The sequence below is a fragment of the Hibiscus syriacus genome, unplaced genomic scaffold (assembly GCF_006381635.1).
Source record: "Hibiscus syriacus cultivar Baekdansim isolate YM2019G1 unplaced genomic scaffold, ASM638163v2 tig00117034_pilon, whole genome shotgun sequence".
Classification (NCBI taxonomy): Eukaryota; Viridiplantae; Streptophyta; class Magnoliopsida; order Malvales; family Malvaceae; genus Hibiscus; species Hibiscus syriacus.
The window spans coordinates 9,754,827-9,762,871 of record NW_024063533.1 but is presented as its reverse complement, the minus strand read 5'-3'; the positions used below and the strand labels follow the sequence as shown (position 1 = coordinate 9,762,871).

The following is an 8,045-nucleotide window of genomic DNA, read 5'->3' as shown; positions in this document are numbered from 1 at the left end:
TTAACTATTCTTTAATTACACGAATAGCCCTCCCCAAAACGACGTCGTTTGGGAAGGGCTATTTAATGCCCAAGACAGCCGGCCCTTCGGGCCATCTCTTTCATTTTTCAATTTTCATTCTCTCTCTAACTGAGAGAGAATGAACAAAGCTCTCCCTTCTCTCTAGCTTCCCTCACCGGAGGGAAGCCGGTCACCGGACGGTAACCGTCTGCCGCCGTGACCCTCACCGCCGGCCACCACATCCGGTGGCCGAAAAATTTTATTTTTACATTAAAGGGTAGATCGGACCGTCCTAAGGACGGTTCCGGTGTTATTTTCCTCTAAATGGCTCCTGATCGGAGCGAATCTAAAGAAGTACCTTCGGTTTCCGAAGGTTTTGGTGACGTCCGGTGGTCGGGGCTTCCTCGGTAAGTTTCTCTTCTTTCTTTTTTCTTTTCTTTCTTTTCTGTTTCTTTACTGCGTTGTTGTTGAGATCGTTGGTAGTTTTTGTATCTCTCTATGTTTCTGTTGTTTCCTCGTCTCTCCCCGTTCTTCTCTGTATTTCTCTCTGTCTCCTCTTTTTTTGCTCGCATATGGGGTGATGGCTTTATAGCCATCACCGGTGTGGCCATCGGACCGGTCCGAAGAGCGGGTCTCAGTGAGTCACCGGACTCCCAGTGGTGACTCACCCCATAGCCATATCGTGGACGGCTGGCGTTGGAGCTTCTGGAGCCTTCGGTTGGGACGTGGCACTGGCAGCAGAGGCGGCTGGAAGTTGGACCGTTGGCTGAGGCGGCTGGAGGCAGAGGCGGCTGGAAGCTAGGGATAGAAACCCTAGCTGAAACCCTAAATGTTTTAGGGTTTCCATATGGTTTGGGCTTGTAATATGGGCCTGATTATTGGGCTCCGGGTTTTGTAATATTAATAAATAATATATATTAATAATAATTATTATAATATAATAATAATTATAATAATAATAATAATAATATAAATAAAATTAAAATGAAAAAAATGAATATCTTCAGCTGCCCCTCTTTGCTTATTCTTAATAAGAATAGAGCAAAGACGGAAAGATAATAAGTTTTTTTCATTTGATTTCACTTGATTATGTATGGAGATGTTGAATAACTTCTTCTTTTTCTTTCAAATGAGTTCTTCTCATTATGAACTTTCCGCTGGGGATGATGTTGACCTCTTTCTTTCTGTGATGGAGTCATTCAAAAGGTTGAATAAGCTCTTGATGAGTTCTTCTCATTATGAACTTCTTCATCCTTCTTCAGATGAGTTCTTCTCATTATGAACTTCCTCTGGAAAAGCGGATCTATCAAGTGATGGATTTAATCAAAAAGTTGAACAAATTCTTCTCATTATGAATTTCTTCTTCTTCAGATGACGAGTTCTTCTCATTATGAACTCTACCTAGCAATGTTAATCCATCATATGATGAATTTAAACAAAAGGTTGAACAAATTCTTCTCATTATGAACTTATTCTTCCTTCTTCAGATGAGTTCTTCTCATTATGAACTTTCTCTGGAAAAGCTGATCCATCAAATGATGGATTTGAGCAAAAGATTGAACAAATTCTTCTCATTATGAATTTCTTCTTCTTTCTTCAGATGAGTTATTCTCATTATGAACTCGACCTGGCAATGTTAATCCATCATATGATGAATTTAAACAAAAGGTTGAACAAATTCTTCTCATTATGAACTTATTCTTCCTTCTTCAGATGAGTTCTTCTTATTATGAACTTTCCCTGGAAAAGTTGATCCATCGAATGATGGATTTGAATCTTTGCTAAAATCTTTGAATTTCCTGTCAATATTCAACATGGATGAAAATGAATGAAAATGCACCTATTTTTGCAAACACCTAAATATGATGCATGAATGTTTAGTTTATTTGATTTCAGATTGGTGAATTGAGTATTTCTTCAATTGTAAAAAACCCAATAAATCTTTCTTCTTCAAATCAGAGAAACTGTCATCTTTGACAAATGTAGATGTAGATACAAAACTTCTTGAGAATAAAACTCAATAGTATAGGCTCTTGAAAAGCTTGCCTTCATGTGACATGTTGATTCTGATAACAACTCATCTGATTATGAAATGTCTTTTCAAGATGATTTCACAGATATCGATAGTTCTTTTAATACCAAGAAATCTTGAATTCTGATTCTGATGAGGAGAATAAACTGTTATACTTGACAAAAATGGGATTCTCAGAGGCTGAAAATTCAAATAGCCATGGAGAGATGTGATCCAGATTCATCAATTGCAGAATTGACAAATTTTATATGTACTGCTCAAATGGCTAAGGCTGCCGACACATTTCTTCAGGTAAAAGATGGGAAGCCATTATGCAATGATCACAATTACAAGCAAAGGCGAAACTTGGGCTATGATTTGTGGAAAAGGAAGAAGCAGATGAAGCTTGAAAAGAAGCTTATTAATGAAGATGATCATGCAGTTCATCTTTCAATTCCAACGATCGGTTCTGGGGTTCCTACTGAATCAGATCAGATAACTCAAAGAACACTTCCAGAAGATGCTATGAGCAAATTCATCTTTCAACTTCAATGATTGGGTTTGGGGTTCATACCAAACCAGATCAGATAACTCAAAGAACACTTCCAGAAGATGCTATTGGGCACATTCGCCTTTCCAAATTCAATGATTGGTTTTACCAAACCAGATCAGATAACTCAAAGAACACTTCCAGAAGATGCTATGAGCATATTCATTTTCCAAATTCAATGATTGATTTTACCAAACCAGATCAGATAACTCAAAGAACACTTCCAGAAGATGCTATGAGCATATTCATTTTCCAAATTCAATGATTGGTTTTACTAAACCAGATCAGATAACTCAAAGAACACTTCTAGAAGATGCTATGAGCATATTCATTTTCCAAATTCAATGATTGGTTTTACCAAACCAGAACAGATAACTCAAAGAACACTTCCAGAAGATGCTATGAGCATATTCATCTTTCAACTTCAATGATTGGTTTTACCAAACCAGATCAGATAACTCAAAGAACACTTCCAGAAGATGCTATGAGCATATTCATTTTCCAAATTCAATGATTGGTTTTACCAAACCAGATCAGATAACTCAAAGAACACTTCCAGAAGATGCTATGAGCATATTCATCTTTCAACTTCAATGATTGGTTTTACCAAACCAGATCAGATAACTCAAAGAACACTTCCAGAAGATGCTATGAGCATATTCATCTTTCAACTTCAATGATTGGTTTTACCAAACCAGATCAGATAACTCAAAGAACACTTCCAGAAGATGCTATGAGCATATTCATCTTTCAACTTCAATGATTGGTTTTACCAAACCAGATCAGATAACTCAAAGAACACTTCCAGAAGATGCTATGAGCATATTCATCTTCCAAATTCAATGATTGGTTTTACCAAACCAGATCAGATAACTCAAAGAACACTTCCAGAAGATGCTATGAGCATATTCATCTTTCAACTTCAATGATTGGTTTTACCAAACCAGATCAGATAACTCAAAGAACACTTCCAGAAGATGCTATGAGCATATTCATTTTCCAACTTCAATGATTGGTTTTACCAAACCAGATCAGATAACTCAAAGAACACTTCCAGAAGATGCTATGAGCATATTCATCTTTCAACTTCAATGATTGGTTTTACCAAACCAGATCAGATAACTCAAAGAACACTTCCAGAAGATGCTATGAGCATATTCATTTTCCAACTTTAATGATTGGTTTTACCAAACCAGATCAGATAACTCAAAGAACACTTCCAGAAGATGCTATGAGCATATTCATTTTCCAAATTCAATGATTGGTTTTACCAAACCAGATCAGATAACTCAAAGAACACTTCCAGAAGATGCTATGAGCACCTGGCATTTGTTCCAGTTAATGTTTGGACTATAATATCACAATACTTATTCGATGTAAAGCCAAAATTTGTAGATTCGAAGCATTTTCATGCTACTACACTGAAAAGGGCTATATTCATAATTCTGTCAATTAAGAACAGATTTTCTCTTATTATGTTTCCTCCATGTGCTGATGCTTTTCCATTAACAAAGAAATGATGGCCTTCTTGGAATCCAAAAACAAAGTTGAACTGTTTATAAACATGTACAGGAAGTGCCAAATTGACAGAAAGGATCTGTAAGGCTCTTGAAGCTTATGACAAAGAGCCACTTTCGCGTGTCCAGAAGTATGTTCTTGATGAGTGCTGAAAATGGAATCTAGTATGGATTGGAAGGAATAAAGTTTTGCTCCACTTGAACCTGATGAGGTGGAAATGCTTCTTGGTTTCCTTAAAAACCATACACAAGGATCTGTATAGAGACATGTTTCCCAGTGATATCAATGTCCTGTCTCTTTTCTCTGGAATTAGTGCTGCAAAGGTCACCTTCTACTGTATTAGGATATCTTTAAAAACAGATGTGCAAGAACTGAATGATGATCGGTTGGAGCAATTGATGAGTAGTTTTAATGGACTCGACCTTGTTGTCAGTGGCATCCAGCATAACAACCCTATTGTTCATGGCTTTAAGATGGTGATGATTTGCTTACTTTGTATTCCATGCTTTTAAAAGGTATTAACATAAAGTGATATTCAGAAATCTTTAACTTATTTCAAAATTATGTTAATTCAATAAAAGAATAAATTGAATTTTCGAAAATAAATTGAATCTCAAATAAATTGAACTTGAAATAGATAGAATTGTATTCAAAGTTATGGCAAGCATAAGAATGATAAAAATTCAAATGTCTCAACAAATTATTAGCATAAGTATTTCTAAATTAATCAAGTTGACACAATTTAGAGAAATGATGTAAGCTTTTGTCTGGAAGATCTCAAACGTTGTCAAAATGCTTGTAGATGTGAAGTTTCTCCCAAACTGTCAAAATCTTAAGAGGATTCAATTTCCAGATGCCTAATATCAACCTGCATTTGAGCCGCCTTTTCAGGTTTTCAACTCAAATCCTTCCTTTGGTTACAAGATGCCCTTTTCGGGTTTTCACCTTGACCCCCTTTTTTTTTTCTTTTTTCTCTTTTTTCTTTTTCTTTTTTTTCTTTTCTTTCTTTTTCTTTTCTCTCTTTTTTCTTTTTCTTCAAGCATAATATTTCTTGACAGAATCCGAGTTTATTGGATTTCTCAGAATTTTTCCATCCATTTCTGCCAAGATCAATGCTCCTCCGGAAAAGGCCTTTTTTACAACGTATCGCCCTTCCCAATTAGGCATCCATTTCCCACGGAAATCTTTATGTATAGGCAAGATCTTTTTTAGTACTAGATCACCCTCTTGGAACTCTCTTGGATGTACTTTTTTGTCATGAGACTTCATCATCCGTTTCTGATACATATGCCCATGGCAAATAGCTTTCAATCTTTTCTCCTCAACAAGGTTCAATTGATCAAATCTAGCTTGGATCCATTCAGATTCATCCAATTTTATTTCTCTCAATATTCGAAGCGATGGAATCTCAACTTCAATTGGTAAGACTGCTTCCATCCCGTAGACTAAAGAAAATGGTGTTGCCCCAGTAGATGTTCGAACAGTAGTTCGGTATGCATATAAAGCAAAAGGTAACTTCTCGTGCCAATCTTTGTAAGTTTCAGTGGTCTTTGTAATGATTCTCTTGATGTTCTTGTTTGCTGCTTCAACTGCCCCATTCATCTTTGGACGATACGCCACAGAGTTTGCATGTTTGATCTTAAACTGTGCACAAAGTTCGGTCATCATTTTGTTGTTCAGGTTCAGAGCATTATCTGTAATGATCCTTTCTGGTAGACCATATCGGCAAACTATCTCTTTTTTTATGAATTTACAGATTGTGGACCTCTTAATATTGGCATATGAAACAGCTTCAACCCATTTGGTAAAATAATCAATTGCCACAAGAATAAAACAATGTCCATTCGATGCTTTTGGTGTAATTGCACCAATGACATCTATTCCCCACATAGAAAATGGCCAGGGTGCTGTCATTACATGTAAAGGAGATGGGGGTACATGAATCTTGTCTGCATATATCTGGCATTTATGACATTTCCTTGCATAATCAATGCAATCTGTGTGCATGGTAGCCCAATAGTATCCATATCTCATTATTTTTCTGGCCATGGAAAGACCATTTGCATGTGTTCCACATATTCCACTGTGTACTTCTTCAATGATGCTTTTAGCTTCGCTGGTATTTAAACATCTCAATAGCATTTGATCATTGCTTCTTCTATACATAATCTCGCCATCAAGAAAATATCCAGCAGCCATTCTTCTCAAGGTTCTTTTATCAATTTCCGATGCATTTGGTGGATAACTTTGATTTTTGATATATTGCAGAATATCATGATACCATGGTTTACCATCTACTTCTTCTTCTACACTATAACAATGTGCAGGAATTTCATATACTTGCATTTTGATTGGCATCATATCAACTTTCTTAGTTGCTTGAAACATAGCAGCTAATGTAGCCAAAGCATCTGCCATTTGATTTTCTTCTCGAGGGAGATAATTGAAAGTAACTCTCTCAAATTCTTTCACTAATTTGAGGGTAAAATTTTGATATTCCAACAATTTGGGATCTTTTGTTTCCCATTCTCCTCGCAATTGATACACCACTAACGATGAATCTCCATATATTTTGAGACATTTGATTTTTCTTTCTATAGCTTCTTTCAATCCCATGACACAAGCTTCATATTCTGCCATGTTATTGGTGCAAAAGAACTCCAGTCTACTTGTAAAGGGATAATAAACATTTTCTGGAGAAATTAACACTGCCCCGATTCCTCGTCCTAAAGCATTGGATGCTCCGTCAAAATAAAGCTTCCAAGATGCAGATGTGTCATTTGTTCTAACTTCTTCATTCATGGATATACATAACAAATCTTCATCAGGAAAATTGAAACTCAAAGGCTGATAATCATTTGATACACGACTGGCCAGAAAATCAGCTATTACACCTCCTTTTATTGCTTTTTGGTTGACATATACAATATCAAACTCAGATAATAACATCTGCCATCTAGCCATTCTGCCTGTCAAAGCTGGTGATTCCATTAAGAATTTCAAAGGATCAAGTTTCGATATCAGCCAAGTAGTATGGTATAACATATATTGTCTGAGTCTTCGAGTAGCCCACACCAAGGCACAACATAATTTTTGTATTGGTGGATATCGAATTTCACAATCAGTAAATTTCTTACTCAGATAATAAATAGCTTTTTCTTTTCTTCCAGATTCATCATGCTGTCCCAGTACACATCCCATTGAATTTTCGAATACCGTCAAGTAGAGAATTAATGGTCTATCAGGCATTGGTGATACTAAAATTGGGGCATTGGATAAATATTTCTTAATAATATCCAAAGTTTCTTGACATTCTTCATTCCAGACTTCAGGATTGTTCTTTCGAAGTAATTTGAACACTGGATCACATTTGTCAGTTAATTGAGAAATGAACCGAGATATATAATTTAATCTTCCCAAAAAGCCTCGAACTTCTTTTTTTGTATTGGGTTGTGGAAGATCTTGAATTGCTTTTACTTTATCTGGATCAATCTCGATTCCTTTTTTGCTGACCACAAATCCCAAAAGTTTCCCGGAAGTTACCCCAAAAGTGCATTTTGCGGGGTTGAGCTTTAATTGATACTTCCTCAATCTCTGGAAAAGCTTTCTCAGGTTTTGAATATGTTCTTCTTCAGTTCGGGATTTGGCAATCATGTCATCTACATATACTTCAATCTCTTTGTGCATCATGTCATGAAATAAAGTTACCATGGCTCTTTGATATGTTGCCCCTGCATTTTTCAATCCAAATGGCATCACTTTATAACAAAATGTGCCCCACATGGTTATAAATGTTGTTTTTTCCATGTCTTCAGGATTCATTTTTATCTAATTATATCCTGAAAAACCATCCATGAATGAAAACCATGCGTGTCCTGCAGTATTGTCTACCAATGTGTCTATGTGGGGTAATGGAAAGCTATCTTTTGGACTAGCTTTGTTGAGATCTCTGTAATCCATACACAT

At 36.2% G+C, this 8,045-nt stretch overlaps 1 pseudogene; it reads right to left on the bottom strand.

Annotated features, from left to right (window-relative positions):
* Window positions 1–5,126: 5,126 nt before the first annotated feature.
* On the bottom strand, window positions 5,127–8,045 carry LOC120196813 (annotated as a pseudogene).